Genomic DNA, 15,187 nt, shown 5'->3' on the forward strand with positions numbered 1-15,187 from the left:
AAGTGTGACTGAGGGCCTACTGCATGCTGGGCTCCAGAAACCATGACTGACAGTGACCCAGAGGTCAGCCTTCACAAAGGGAGAGGTGGGAAATGACTGCTGGCCCTAGAGGTAGAAAAGCCCCACTGCCAGGAACACCTTACTGAAGGTCATATAGATTGAGTCCTTCTTGCATCTTCCAAATTGGTATTTAGTAAAAGAGATGCAAACTGGATAGTCTAGAGGAGCCATATATCTAATACGAATGAATGGGAAGGTCCAGCACTAAGCCAAAAGGCAATGGGTGGGACTTCGGCAAAGTAGGAAGATGACCTGTGTGAGATGGGGCAGGAACTCCTCAGCGCTGCAACAAAGGAGCGTGGGCCCAGTGTGGCCAAGGTCCTCCAATTTTCCCAGAGAAACCTAAAAGAAAGATATTTCTGTGAAACCTCCTGATTTCTTAATGTTGTCAACTAATTTAAAATTAAAACACTCTGTTAGGGGAAAAATATGTCCGCAGATCTATTTCAGATACGAAAAGATGTGCTGGATGTGAAAAGGTCACATTTTACTGTCACATGCAGAGACTTAAACACTATCAATAAAAATTCTACTAACAGCCTTCTTGCAGCAAGTTCACTGAAGCTGTAGAGTGAGCAAGTTATAATATAGCATATGCATACAAGTTTTACACTCCGAATCAGCTACCTCAGGCAACATAACAAAAAAGACTACCACCTCTCTGTGATGCTGAAATTAGATCCAGACAGTTTTGCCATCTATATGCTTTTTGAGTACTGCCAAAAGCAGTGGATAGTTAAAAAAATTCTAGAGATACCATACTGAAATTGTTAAAAAGTGGTTTTAACTTGTGATCACCATAGGAAATTACAGTTTCATATCAAAGACTCTACTTCCACACAGATAATTATTCCTGACCACTGCAAAAAAAAAAACTGCTTACCACATTTTCACAAGCAACCCACTAAGTCTTTTCTTAACCTAACAATTTTCACAGAAGCCAGGCACTGCGTGAAGCATTTTATAAGCACTAGCTCATTTAATCCTCATCTAACTTTCTGAGGTAGGTTATGATTGTTCACCCCCATAGTGAAGATAAGGAAACTGAGGCCTTGAGAAATAATTTACCCAAGGTTCCACTGGCATAAGTAGCATTCTAACCAGCACCACAATGTGGACCTGTTACTGAGTCCCTTCTAATTAATATTTCCAACCAAGAAATTTGTGAGGAAATAAAGACACATTAAGTTCAAGGTAAGAAAATACGAAGTCAATATTATATCAGAATTCAGTTTAGGGCTTCCCTGGCGGCACAGTGGTTGAGAGTCCACCTGCCGATGCAGGGGACACGGGTTCGTGCCCCGGTCCGGGAGGATCCCACATGCCGCGGAGCGGCTGGGCCCGTGAGCCATGGCCGCTGAGCCTGCGCGCCCGGAGCCTGTGCTCCACAACGGGGGAGGCCACAGCAGTGAGAGGCCCGCGTACCGCAAAAAAAAAAGAATTCAGTTTAACCTTGACCACTGGCTAAAGTCGGACAACCAAAAGAATTGAAAGGAAATAAGCACAACAGTGGGGGCATGAAAGTGCAATGGGGTAACATGAAAAAAATAAAAAACAGAAAGTCTCGTAAGACTTCGATCCTCTAATCTCAAAAACTAAGAATAGAACTACATCAGCAGTTTTCAGCGTTTTCTGCTTTAAAAAATTGCTCCCACAAATCTCTCTCTCTCTCTCTCTCTCTCTCACACACACACACACAGCCCACTTTACTTAACAGTCGCAGTCAGTTCATGAGCCCCTGAGGCCACCCTGGGCAACACCTTTCCCACTAACCCCACACTTCCCACCTCAAGGTCAAAAATCTAAACTAAATGATTTTCACCCTCCCTTCTGGTACCCTAGGTGGATGAATCAAGGGCGAAAAACGAGTAGACTATTTAGAAAAAAGAAAAGACCTAAGAATTATGGCAAAGTTTAAACTACATATTCATTTAGTATCTTCAGGATACTGGGATGTGTACATATATTGATAGAATATAGGAAACTCAAAAATATGATTAAATTCAGCACTGCTGTTATCATGGTGGTAGGTCCAGCTGCAAATCTCATCAGGAGGTCTGGAAACCTGAATTCAGGGCTTGGAAAAAATGATTAGAGACTCGGTAACCAGACTTACGTGAAAAGTTTTTAAAATCACGATTTTCTTGGAAAAAGGCAATTAGAGGGTAACATAAGTCTTTTAAGTATTTGAAAATTCTTTCATGGAGGTAGATAAATAGGCCATAAAAAGAGAAAAGCAAGAGGAAACTGGCTTCCTGGTAAAAGCATGAATGATTTAAAAAGACAATGAACTTCCTACCTGACCCAGACAACAAGGTCCTACAGATGAACAAGTGACAAAATCACTTTAGAACTCTTTCCATGCCCTCTGGTTCTTAACCTGGAAAGAACTGAAACCATCCCCATGACGTTCAATTTAGTCACATATGTGAAGTGTCAGCTTGGCTACCTAAAGCAAACCTTACTTATGATAGTTCTCAGAGCAAATGAAAAGATAATTCTTATTCCTCAAATAAATTCCATATTACCATAAAGATTATTTGTGAGGCAATCTATAATGAATTTAGACCTTTACGGTTCTAATACACTAAAGTAAAAAAAAAAAATGCAAAGAAGTATGTGTGATATGAAAACATATTTCTACTTTAAAAGTAACTAAGAATAGGAAATTAGTCCAAATGCAATCTTTGAAAAAAAGCAGAAGCAGTATGAATGCACCCATAAGCCACCTGAGGTCTACCCTATACTAAAGGGAAAGCGACATCACTTTAAAAAATGAGAAAACCACTAAAATTCTCATTAAAATAAATGTTATCCCCAAAACGAGATATTTAGGGAAATATAGATGATCTACCCTTCTAGACATGAAAAACATGCATCTAATAAACCCACATATATCAAGACAACCACAAAACAAGGGGAAACAATAGCCAAGAGTAAGAAAAGCAAATCACCTATATGAAGTATAACCTACATGACATTTCTACATGAAACAGTACCAGGTTCTACAAAGTTAACTCCAATTTTCAACGAATCCTAATTAAAAGCGCCTCCACTACATTATATAAAGTTTCAACAAATTCATTCATCAAATTTATTAAGTACACATAATGGTATAGGTACTTCACATAACTCTACATATGTATTCCCTCTCTCATACAAAAGTCACGTACTTTATAGAAAAAACTAAAAAAAAACATTAGTTATCACTATCTCAGTTATTTCTATCTGATATTAAAAATGATTTCTGGGACTTCCCTGGTGGTGCAGTGGTTAAGAATCTACCTGCCAATGCAGGGGACACGGGTTTGAGCTCTGGTCCAGGAAGATCCCACATGCCATGGAGCATCTAAGCCCATGCGCCACAACTACTGAGCCCACGTGCCACAACTACTGAAGCCCACGCGCCTAGAGCCCGTGCTCCACAACGAGAGAAGCCACTGCAATGAGAAGCCCACGCACTGCAATGAAGAGTAGCCCCTGCTTGCCGCAACTAGAGGAAGCTCGTGCGCAGCAACAAAGACCCAACGCAGCCAAAAATAAAATAAATAAATTTATTTTTTTTTAATGATTTCTTTCTTTCTTTTTGGCTTACCTGTAACATCTAAATAACTGCAGTATTTACACTTGGAGGCCATTCCCCTCCAGTTAATGATAGCAGGCATTAACTCCATTTTAGATTTTAGTTTGGGGCACTGCTCAGCCAGAGTAATGATAGAAATCTTATGACTATTAGGTTGCTGGTTTGTGCCAAAAAATGGCATTCCCAAAGAATGCTCTGTCTGGAATCTGTGGGGGAATCATATACAAATCTTCTATTAACTCAGACCTTCCAAAGAGGCTGGAAATGTTTGTGTGTTGGGGGGAGGGCAAAAGGGCTGAGAGTGGATTTGCTGACTCCTAAAGGTCCAGCCCTGAGATTCCAAGATTCTATAAAAGGGCAGTAAATTAGTGTTTGGCTAGTATTTGCTGACTACTGAAGCCAGCACAAACATTTACTTGAGGCTTTTAAACGTGTAAGGGTACCCAGTGGTTAGGTACAGTAATTCTGAATCCGAAAAAGACAAACAAGGCCGCTGGATATATTTCTAAATAAAGGTGGGGTAGGGAGGTATTTCCCCCATATTTCCTTTGTTTTCCCCAAGTAAACAATACAGACTTTTAGAAATGCAAAATTTGATTCTCATCAGTATTGATCCCTATAAACTATTTTATTGCCTTATAAAAATACTAGCAATTCATACTTTTCCAAAATGTCTACACACAGCTTTTAAACAGGCTACTTCAGTTCAAAAAACAAAGAAAAAGGCCCATACTTCCCTGTGGAAACAGAAACAAAAGCAAATCTTCAAAAATATTTAGCTTTCTGCTATATAAAATATAAACCCCACATTCCTAAATAAAGTGGCAAAGATAGAACCTTTGTAGTTCTCTAGTCAGTTATATGAGAGTGGTGATTCAGGGCAAAACCCGACCTTAAACATAACTATACAATATTACTAAATTACAGAGTAATTTTACCAATAAATATTCTGGTTGAAGACTGCTTTGTCATCTTTGCAAGTATTTTTAGTTGAAAGCAAGTGGTTGGGAAGTCCACGTGCACACGGTTCAGATTTTTAAAAATCTATTTTTAAGATCTGGTGACTGGATAGGTTTTCTAAACTCAATCCTTTCAAACTGGTAATTTGGAAAGGGTAAACCACAAGACGGTTAGTTAAGAAGCAAAGGACCTAACAAGCTCACCAACTCAGATCAGCACAAAACTAACTCAGAAACCTCCAAATCTAATGATGAGCCCAAACGGTCACTAAAGCCTACACATACACAAACTGTACTAAAAGCTACCTCTCCAGATACAGCAAGGGCTATCTGAATTCTCTTGTTTTATATTTCCATAGTTATTTTGGGGTGAGCCCTCTTCAGATTCGTCCCCTAAATCTGCAAATCTGCTTCTTTCTACTTGGAATTAAGTTTCAGATTTTAATGTACATAACCAGCTGTATATTTACCCAGTTTAATATACGGACCCAGCTGAGAATATTCTACAACAATTTAGATTTTTTACTGAAGTTAGTAATAATTTTACTGAAATTCGTTAAATGATATTTTTTTATCACTTTTAACCGTTTGAAGCAATCCCCATTCAATTTAGGTATCAAGAATCTGAAGTTGGGGGCTCAACTCATCCACATATTTTCTCTGGAAGGTCTAACTACTTTGACTAGAGATAAAAGATTAAAGCACTGTTATGACTAGGTCTTTCTTAAAGAGGGATGTTTCAAAAGGAAAGAAACTGTCCCCTCCCGTTAATCTAAATGAGCAGCCTCTTGTTCTCAGCAGTCCTTCTGCACACAAGACCACTACTGACTTCAGTGGGAATTCTGCCCAAGAAGTGAGGAAGACAGGATAAGATTAAATTAGCCCTAAATCCACGCCATTGTTCCAAGTCATTACCACTTGTACAGTTCTCCAATAGCCTCTATAAAGTAGATATCTGAGGTTTGATGGTGATTCTCAAATTGAATTTTAGGACTGATCCCTGGAACTCTGACAGGTGACACAGCCTAACTCTTTAAAAGTTGTGTCAGCCTGATGGATGTATTGAGTTGGCCCTTATCACAATTCAAGATTGCATTGCAATGCAGCCCCATCAGTGGCTGCAACAGCAATCCAGTGATTTCTCACAGCAAAGAGCCCTCCAAACAGAAACCGAATAGGATTAAGTGCTATTCGTTTCCCAGTAAAACCTGTTCAAAGACTGGGAATTCTAAATCCCAGCTCCTGTGGCCAAGAAATTGACTCAGTTTCCCTCTAGTCCTAAATCCAGTAGGAAATGTGATAGGACACGGGCCAAAATTCTAATTCTCAATACAGTACTATAAATAGAGGATACAGACATAATAGATTCCGGTGAGAAGAAAAAAACAATGGAAAAAATTAAAAGGTCACTGAATAAAACGTAAGGATAAAGGAAAAACTGTTAAGATTCATTTTTTAAAAAAAGGTTAAATAAGAGTAACAAGAACAAGACATCTAGCATACACGTGCCATTTCATATGCAAGAAGTTCAAAAAACTGAGGAAAAGATGTGATTCAGAAAAGAGAAAATATATCCACAGGTCCTCGAGGTTCTACCTTCCCTCGCACCCCACCAGGGCTCTTAAAAACAGGCAGCGGTGGTGGTAATAAGGAATGCAATTTAAGGCGTCCTAAGTCAATAGGGAGGGCTCCACAGAGACACCCCCCCAAAAAAAATAATAAGACTCTAGGCGAGAGCTCTTCTCACTTCACCAAAAAACCCTGACCTCAACGAGATGAGCGATCTCGGGAAGCATGATGACCGACGGCTTCCAGCAGACATCCCGGCTGCCGCAGGCAGCGTCTGGGGCTGGGGATTTAGACTCCGATTCCAACCCTGCTTTTTCTGTTCTGTTCTCCTGGTCCTTCCCCTGCAGCTCAACTAACAACCCTCCCAACTCTCTGCCCTCAAATCTAGAGGAGAAAAAGAAGCCATGGGTGGTGAGATGGCCTGAGTGCCGGGACTGCACGGATCAGAGAGCAAAAAGTGCGCTTCTCTCCGAATCGGCCAGGTCGCACCCGTCCTGCGGGACAGAGCGAGCGGCGGCGGGGGACGCGCACCGTGCTTGGGGCTGACGCGACCCTCGCCCGGCTCCACGCAGCGCCCACGCGCGCGGCCGGCCGAGGGACGCGCGGCGTCCTCGCCTGCGTTTCCTCTCCCAAAATCATCCGCCAGAAAGGCGACGCTGCCGCCGCGTACCTCAAGCCCCCGCGCTCATCTCCAAGAGTCGAAGGAAGACGGCCGCTCCGAACTGGGACAGGCTCGCGCGCCGCGGCCCGCGCCCAGGATGGAGCCGGATCCCTCCTGCAGCCGCTCCGCGGGGCCCGGGACGCGTGACCCTGAGCCCACCGCACCCCCGCGGGGCCGGTGCAGTCCTCACCAGGCCCCCACCTCTCCCGGCGCCGACGAGACGCGGCCCTGGCTCCCGAGAAGGGAGAAGTGGGGGACCGCAGTGGAGCGGGGAAGCAGGGATCCGGCCTGGAGCAACAACAGGACCCGGTCCCCGGGGCGGGAACGAGTAGGAGAGAAGACAGGGAGTCGCAGAAAACCCCAAAGCCGGCAGCCCTCCCCCTCCTGGTGGAACCGTCCCGCCACCGCTTCCTGCCCAGGATCAGCTTCCCAGCTGCAGTCTCAGGAAAAATCCGAGACGCCCCTGCAGCTCCGCAGGGACCAGACGCTCTGCCCGGGATACCCCGCCCCGGGCCCGCCATTCCGCAGCTCCGCACACCTCCTTACCCGGACGCCGCACTCAGGAGCTCGCTCACCGCAGGGACCCGTCCAGCTTCAGCGCCAGCCGCCGGCCGCAACACCCGCCCCCTCCCTCCCGTAGGTTTCAAATTGAAATTCCCTGGCTGAGGCCGTCAGAGGACTCCGCGCGCCAGCCCCGCCCCCTCGCGGCGGAAGCCCCTCCCGCGCCCCCGCCGGACGCGCACCGGGTGCGGAAACCCCCGCGGGCTGCGACACGCCCCCTGTGCCCAGGCCACGCCCCCGCGCCAGCCTGGGCGACCCTTCCCTAGGGATTCGCCGCGCGCCCGGGCCGGGTACCCTGCGCTGGAAGGACTCGTCTCGCCCTCGGAGCTGCCCTGGATAATGAGTGCTGATGCCTGTGTGCAAGCCTTTGTTACCCGCGAATCCCGATCTTAAATGCCCTTTTATCAACTTTCAAAAGTTATTTCTTCAAAGTGAATCCATTGACTAAACCTTTACCCCAGGCTAGGCCCTGTTGATACAGAAATAAGGAAAACTAGATTCTCCTCAGTCTAGAGTGGAAGAAGTGCTTTCACAGAGAGGGCAGTGGCAGGGAACCGTTTATTCTTCCTGTGGGAGGGACAGGAGGGATTGGGGAAGCCCACTGGAGGAGGGGCTTTTATGCTGAACCCAAAGTGTGGGTAGGATCTCCAGGCGGGGGCCTGGGAGGATTGCAGCGCAGGATGTGGCTGAAGGCTGGAAACCTAGGTTCAGGCCGATTGTGGAAAGACACATACACACACAAAAGATACCTCCCCGTTCCTTTGTATAATTAGATCGCCTTCTTTCAGATTCTACTTATTTCTTCTTTTCTGAACCTTGGCATGTCAAACAGGCTGTCCAAGTCATTGCCTCTAGCATCTGGCACACATGTACCTCCTGTCCTTTGCCCCCTCGCACCTCGACGGAGGTCTTTAGAGACTGCACCTCGGCCAAAGTCTTCTTTTCTTTCCTAAACAGAGCCTTTTCTAAAATTAACAATGTCAAATCAAACCTCAGTTACAATGCCTTCCGTGCGTATGATATTTTCAGTTAACAAAGCACATTAACGTATTTATCATTTGATCCTCACAGGAACTTTATGAAAAAGGCAGGGCAAGTATTATCTTCATTACGTCAAAGAGAAAAGTAAGAGTCAGGAAGATAAGTTACTTGCTAAGGTCCTGCCAGGGAATAATAAAAATAATAAAAGCTAACATTTACTATGTCCTTTATGTGCCAGGCATTGTTGCCAGTCCCACACATGAGTTAACTTACTTACTGCCCCCAATGCTAAACAGCCAAGTAAAACTTGATAAGGTGTGTTAACTACTGTAGAGGTATGTTAACTATAGAGGTGTGTTAACTACTATACAGGGGAAGGCTGACTAGAAAGCAGTTCTGGTAAAGAAGATCTGGGAATATTACAAGACAATACTATTACAAAGTTAAAGGCAGATTTACAATGAAATTCGTTCTTGAAACTACACAGGCCTTGAAACTATATGCATAATTTTATTACTCTTTTTAAAGAATCCCTAAAGTTATATAAGGTTTAGGGCCTACAGAACCTTGATCTACCTGTGATGAAACCCCTTTAAAATGTTAATGCAATATAATAACATAAATGTAGGCATGATTTATAAAACATAATGTCCTTATCATAGGAAATTATATCCCTACTATATCCTCTGTGGAAGTCTGCAAATCACTTCTGTACACCACCTTTTAGGAGGAATATCGACAAGCTAAATTATACTCGTAGATGGGTGACCTTGATAATGTGGGAGCCAGCAAGACTTAGCCTAAAGAGATAGATGATTAAAAGTGATGGAAAGGTTGTTATCAAATATCTAAAGGGTATCATATGGAAGAATTATACTCTGTGTTGGACACAGCCTTACTTGGCCCCAACATTTCAATGGAATGGAGCAGATTCAGTGAAGACCTAGCAGGAACTGAAGGTAGGAAAATCAAATACTAGGACCTATAAGGAAGTGAAGAAAACAGATGGAACATGGTACCATACAGATGTCAGTAAACAACAGGTGGTAGTCCAGGCAAGCAAGTCTTAACAGGGCAAGAAGAGGGGACTGGACAGACAGCAGGACAAAGTCCTGAACAGGTGACATCCAGAGACGTAGGCAGGCTGGAACACGGGCTGCCTGGACAAGGCCAGAACATTAATCCCTAGGGATAAAAACTGATAAGAGCAAGTCTGGGTCTTCCCATTAGACAGACTGGACTCACAGGCAAGACTGACACTGAGAACAAGACAGGAATAGATACCAGACCTGAGATTCACCACATCCAAGGTTAGCATCACAGCCTTAATCCTGGGCACCATCTGCAAGCAAAGCCAGCCTGGCAATTTGGATTGTAAATTCACCCAGGACTTCCTAGTGGTGTTACTTACCAACTCACTCACACAGGCATGCTCCTAAGGAATCTTTATCTCACTATACCAGTGATTCATTCTTTTATCTTTGTGACTTCTGGGTGCCAAGGCCAACCAGGTGGAAGTATCTGGGTGGCTCTAGATTGAGAACCTGCTCACAGGTTCTTGCCTGAGAACAGGCAAGAAGACCTGGCAATGCCCTCGCATGCTGTCTGATGGAGGCAATCTCAATCTTCCCTGTGAATGCACGCATCCCAGTTCCACTGCCAGAAGCAACGAAGACACCATGCAAATACCAAGAGGAGTCACTCCATCACCTGGCCACTCACTGGAGCAGTTTCAGTTACCTGTGGCTGCATAACTCCAAAATTTAACGACAACAATTTTATTGCTTCCGATTCTGTGGGGCAGGCATTCAAGCAGGGCTCAGCAGGATGGCTCGTCTCTGCTCCATGTGGTGTCAGCTTGGGAGGCTCAACCGTGAATTAAGGATCCAAGATGGGCTGACTCCCATGTGCTGCCTGTCACCTGGGGAGCCTGATTTCTCCTCTACATGGACTCTCATCTTCCAGGGCCTCTCTCTTTCCATGCGGCGTCTTAGCTGGATAAACCAGACTTCTTTACATGGCCTCTGGCCTCTGAGAAGGTATAAACAAAAGCTGCAAGGCCTTTCAGGCCTAGGCCCACAAGTCCTACAGCATCACATATGCCCCATTCTGTTGGTCAAAGCAAGTCAGAGAACCAGCCCCAATTCAAGGAGAAGGATCATAGACTTCACCTCTTGATAGGAGGAGTGGAACGTGTGTGCAGTGATAGAAAGAGTTGTTGGCAGCCATCTTGGTAAACAATTTACCACGGAAGCTGGGTTTTTCTAGTCTAGTATTTGAGTCTGCCCTCAAGCAACCCTTCTCCTTTCCATCTACAGTAAAATCTTCCACTGGTTTTTCCTCGAAAGTATCACAAGGCCCCTTTTCCATCTGAGTCACACTGAGGGATGATAATCTCCTTCTGAAAGGCCACTCCCAACTATTGCTAATGCTGCACGTGAGCATCTCAAGCCTGAAGTAGTCCTTCAATCATAGTTGGAGCTGTGCCCCACACACCCCTGCTTCCTCTGGCTCAGTGACACAGAAAGAGGCCTGGATATGCTGAAACTGGAACAGAATCTCCTTTTTCTCTTTAATCGGAGTATAGTTGACTTACAATGTTGTGCTAATGTCTGCTGTACAGCAAGATGACTCAGTTATACACATATATACATTCTTTTTTTAATATTCTTTTCCATTATGGTTTATGCCAGGAGATTGGATATAGTTCCCCGTGCTCTACAGTAGGACCTTGTTGTTTATCCATTCTAAACGTAATAGTTTGCATCTACTCACCCCAAACTCCCAGTCCATCCCTCTCCCTCTCCCCCTCCCCCTTGGCAACCACACGTCTGTTCTCTCCGTCTGTGAGTCTTCCAGTTGCTTGCTATGGGATCTCACGGTCAATTGGTCCCTAGCACTGAAAGCAGATATAGAACAGGCCCAGTAAAAATCCCCCCCAAAAGTTACATTTGGAAAGGGTGAAACAAAGATGTATTATTTCAGTTTAACAATCTGAGTGTCATCATGTACCAGGACTCATGCCATGCTCTGAACATTCAGAAATGAATAATACATCATCCCTGCTATGGTGGAGTTCACAGTCTGGTAGACAACAAATCTGGTAAAGGGGGTCAGGAATTCTGGTTCTTATCTCTGCCCTCAAATTGTCCTCACCACCTGACACAGACTACACTTAGTCTCTGCCTCTTTAGTTAGAGGTTATATAAACTTGGAGAATAAAACAATGTTTTGTTGTTGTTGTTTTTATAATTTTATTTATTTATTTGTTTGTTTATTTTCGGCTGCCTTGGGTCTTCGTTGCTGCGCGCGGGCTCTCTCTAGTTGCGGCGAGCGGGGCCTACTCTTCGTTGCCATGTGAGGGCTCCTCATTGCGGTGGCGTCTCTTGTTGCAGAGCACGGGCTCTAGGCACGCGGGCGTCAGTAGTTGCAGTTCGTGGGCTCAGTAGTTGTGGCTCACGGGCTTAGTTGCTCCGCGGCACGTGGGATCTTCCCAGACCAGGGCTCAAACCCGTGTCCCCTGCATTGGCAGGCAGATTCTTAACCACTGCGCCACCAGCAAAGCCCAAAACAGTGTTTTTTGCTGTCAATATACAAACATCATTGAGTCTCATTTTATACCAGTTACATTCGGACAGTAACACAGAGCAAGTTTATGAAAGTTTATATTTTACTTTGATTCTCAGTGATAAATAAAGAAAGGGTATAGAGCCTTCGTGTGTGCCTGATCTTCAGGACAGAAGGGCTTAGAGAAGTCCAAAGAGAAGGCTCCAGGCCCATTCACAGACATAAACCTAGAGTCTAAGGGAAAGAGGAGGCCGTGGAAAGAGGCTTAGGGGCCTGGATCCTCATTTTGCGGGGAGCAGGCCGATGTCCTAGGATGGGAAATGACTGAGACAGAACACCAAGCTTTGATGAAAATGGATTGCCATGTGACCTCCCCTCACAGGACTGGGGGCAGCAGACCCGAAGTCACTAAGCTCTTTCGCAAACGGTGAGTGGAGGGAGGGCTTGGTCAGGTGAAAGGAAACACTGCACTTCCAGTGCACACTTAATTAGATGTGGGGATGAGGGAGGCAAAATGACCTTGAAGCAGCATCACTGGACTTCACTGGACAGGCAAAGCTGCCCCCCCCCAATGCTGCAGCACGCTTCTGAAGTTCATGGCAGCGAGAGCTCAATTCTTTGGGCACGCAGTGAGGGGCACCACGTATGGAGCATAATTTCTAAGTGGCCTCAGCAAGTACTGGTGAAACCCATCAACAGCTACAACAGCAGCAGCAGAAGAGACTGTTGAATAAAAGCACCAGAAGAAAAATTAGAAGAGCAATCCCCTGGATTAGAAGGGTTTTGCTGGTGATAGTTACATAGCCCAGACCTGATTGGCTAGTTTATAAAATAGCCACTGGAAATAGTAAAGACAGTGGGATTGGAGCTGGAATGTTGCAGTTTCCAACCAAATTCCTCCGTTTGGAAAACTGACCATTCTGGGAGTGGTCCTTAGTTTATGCAAAACAGATGTGAGGTAGGAGGTTGGTATTAGCAAACCTTCAGTTCGGTTTTGTGTGGTTTCCCCCGAGCTACACATCTGTGTTCTACTTATCGGAAAACACTTAGAAGGATCAGGATTTTAAGGTTATGTATATGCTAGTGTGTCCTATGACCCCACTTCCAGAGGAATATCCTCCTGGAGAGTATAGTTTCAAACGGGTAAATTCCCAGTAAAGGGAATATTGGTTCCTACCTCTGCCCTCAAAGTGTCCTCACTACCTGACACAGACTACACTTAGCCTCTACCACTTTAGAGTATACATGCACTACAAGGGTAAAACAATTTTTTGATATCAATATACAAACACCATTGAGTTCCATTTTATACCATTTAAATTCAATCTGAAACTGACTACCGTTTCAAAAATCCAACTATAATCTGAACACCTAAAATCTAAGGACAGAGAAAGATTATAGTAGGATTGAAAGAGGTAAACCAGGCAAATACTTACTAAAAGAAAGCTAATGTTGCTCTATTAATAATAGATAAAATAGATTTTAAGGTGAAAAGCACTACTACAGATAAGATGGATCAATATTATGGAAAAATAATTTAATTCACCAGGAAGGTATAAAAATGTTAAACTTGTAACATAGCTTCTAACATAGTTTGTAACATGCATCTTATAACATAGCTTCAAAATATATAAAGCAAATATAAATGGAATTCCCAGTAAAAGTTAATGAACTACTATCATAAAGGGAGAGTATGACAGCTTTATCAATATTTGACAGACCAAGCAGACAGAACTCAGTAAGATTATATGGTTTTGAAAATACAATGAACAATCTTGACATAATGAACATATGTAGAAATTTGCAGAAATTTCAACAACTGCAGAATATGCATTCTTCTCAAGCATATAAAGACCACTTGTGAAAATTACATATCAGGCCATAAAATGAATCTCAGATTTCAAATTCAAACTCAAGTCTCAAGTTTCATACAACTGATATCATGTACCATATGTCATAATTCACAGCAATTAGGTAAGAAAAGAATAGTAATTAACTTTTAAAACTCCATATATTTGGGGGCAGGTACTTCTTAATAACTCATGGGGAAAGGAGTAAACATAATAAAAATTATGAATGCTTAAAATAATTACAAAATCATGAGAACAAGCATGGAATTCAGCTAAAATGGTGCTCAGAAAGAATTCATGGCCTTAAATATATGTACTGAAAAAGAGGAAGGCTGAAAATTAATAAACATCCAACTTACAGAATTAATTTTTTAAAAAAGAAAATATTCCATATGAAAGTAATACATATAAAATTGGAAATTATTGATCTAAGAAATATTCAGAAGAAAGAATCATTGCAGTCAAAATTTGGTTCTATGAAAATATTTATAAAATAAGTCACCTCTGGCAAGACCAATCTAGAAAAAAAGTGAGATGACACAAGTGAACAATTATAACAATAAGAAAAGGAAAGCAGATAAAGGAATTTAAAAGATAACAGAAAGGGCTTCCCTGGTGGTGCAGTGGTTGAAAGTCCGCCTGCCGATGCAGGGGACACGGGTTCGTGCCCCGGTCCGGGAAGATCCCACATGCCGTGGAGCAGCTGCACCCGTGGGCCATGGCCGCTGAGCCTGTGCGTCCGGAGCCTATGCTCCGCAACGGGAGAGGCCACAACAGTGACAGGCCCGTGTACCGCAAAAAAAAAAAAAAAAAAAAGATAACAGAAAAATACTATTAACTTTAAGACAAATTTTAAAAGTTCAGGGGAAATGGAAAAATTCTTAGAAAAATTGTGGGTTGCTCAACCCAACTCAAAAAGAAAAAGAAAAGGAAATTTCCATGGGCACCACTGAAATTGAATCAGAAGTTTTAAAACTCCAAAAAAGAAAAAAATTTATAATAAAATAATAATAAATAAAACTCACAAAAAGGAAGCACTAGAGTGAAGTGGTTTATAGATAAGAGCTACCAAATATTCAAGGAACAAGAGATTACAAATTGTCTTTGCTCTGCTGCTACAGTACTGGGTGTAAGGGCTACAGATACCATGGCTTTTGTTGTTGTTTGTTTTGTTTTGTTTGTTTGTTTGCTTTGCGCTACGCGGGCCTCTCACCGCTGTGGCCTCTCCCGTTGCGGAGCACAGGCTCCGGACACACAGGCTCAGCGGCCATGGCTCACGGGCCCAGCCGCTCCGCGGCATGTGGTATCCTGCCAGACCGGGGCACGAACCCGTGTCCCCTGCATTGGCAGGCGGACTCTCAACCACTGCGCCACCAGGGAAGCCCGGTACCATGGC

At 43.8% G+C, this 15,187-nt stretch overlaps 1 protein-coding gene across 35 annotated transcripts in view; it reads right to left on the reverse strand.

Annotated features, from left to right (window-relative positions):
- The window catches only part of EPB41L2 (erythrocyte membrane protein band 4.1 like 2), a 319,453-nt gene that overhangs the window by 265,739 nt on the left and 38,527 nt on the right, over positions 1 to 15,187 (reverse strand). For 27 of the 35 annotated variants that reach the window (XR_009558813.1, XR_009558812.1, XR_009558815.2 and 24 more), the window contains exons 1-2: positions 7,379 to 7,475; positions 313 to 402 (exon numbers count right to left, since the gene is read on the reverse strand). The exons of 1 other annotated variant lie outside the window; for it this stretch is intronic. The gene's annotated coding sequence lies outside the window, so the exon portion shown is untranslated. Of the gene's footprint in view, positions 1 to 312; positions 403 to 6,841; positions 7,152 to 7,370; positions 7,476 to 15,187 lie in introns of those variants that run through there. 7 more of the 35 variants (XM_030853456.3, XM_030853449.3, XM_030853459.2 and 4 more) reach the window with 6 other exon arrangements.

This window comes from Globicephala melas, chromosome 14, assembly GCF_963455315.2.
Source record: "Globicephala melas chromosome 14, mGloMel1.2, whole genome shotgun sequence".
In the NCBI taxonomy this organism is placed as follows: domain Eukaryota; kingdom Metazoa; phylum Chordata; class Mammalia; order Artiodactyla; family Delphinidae; genus Globicephala; species Globicephala melas.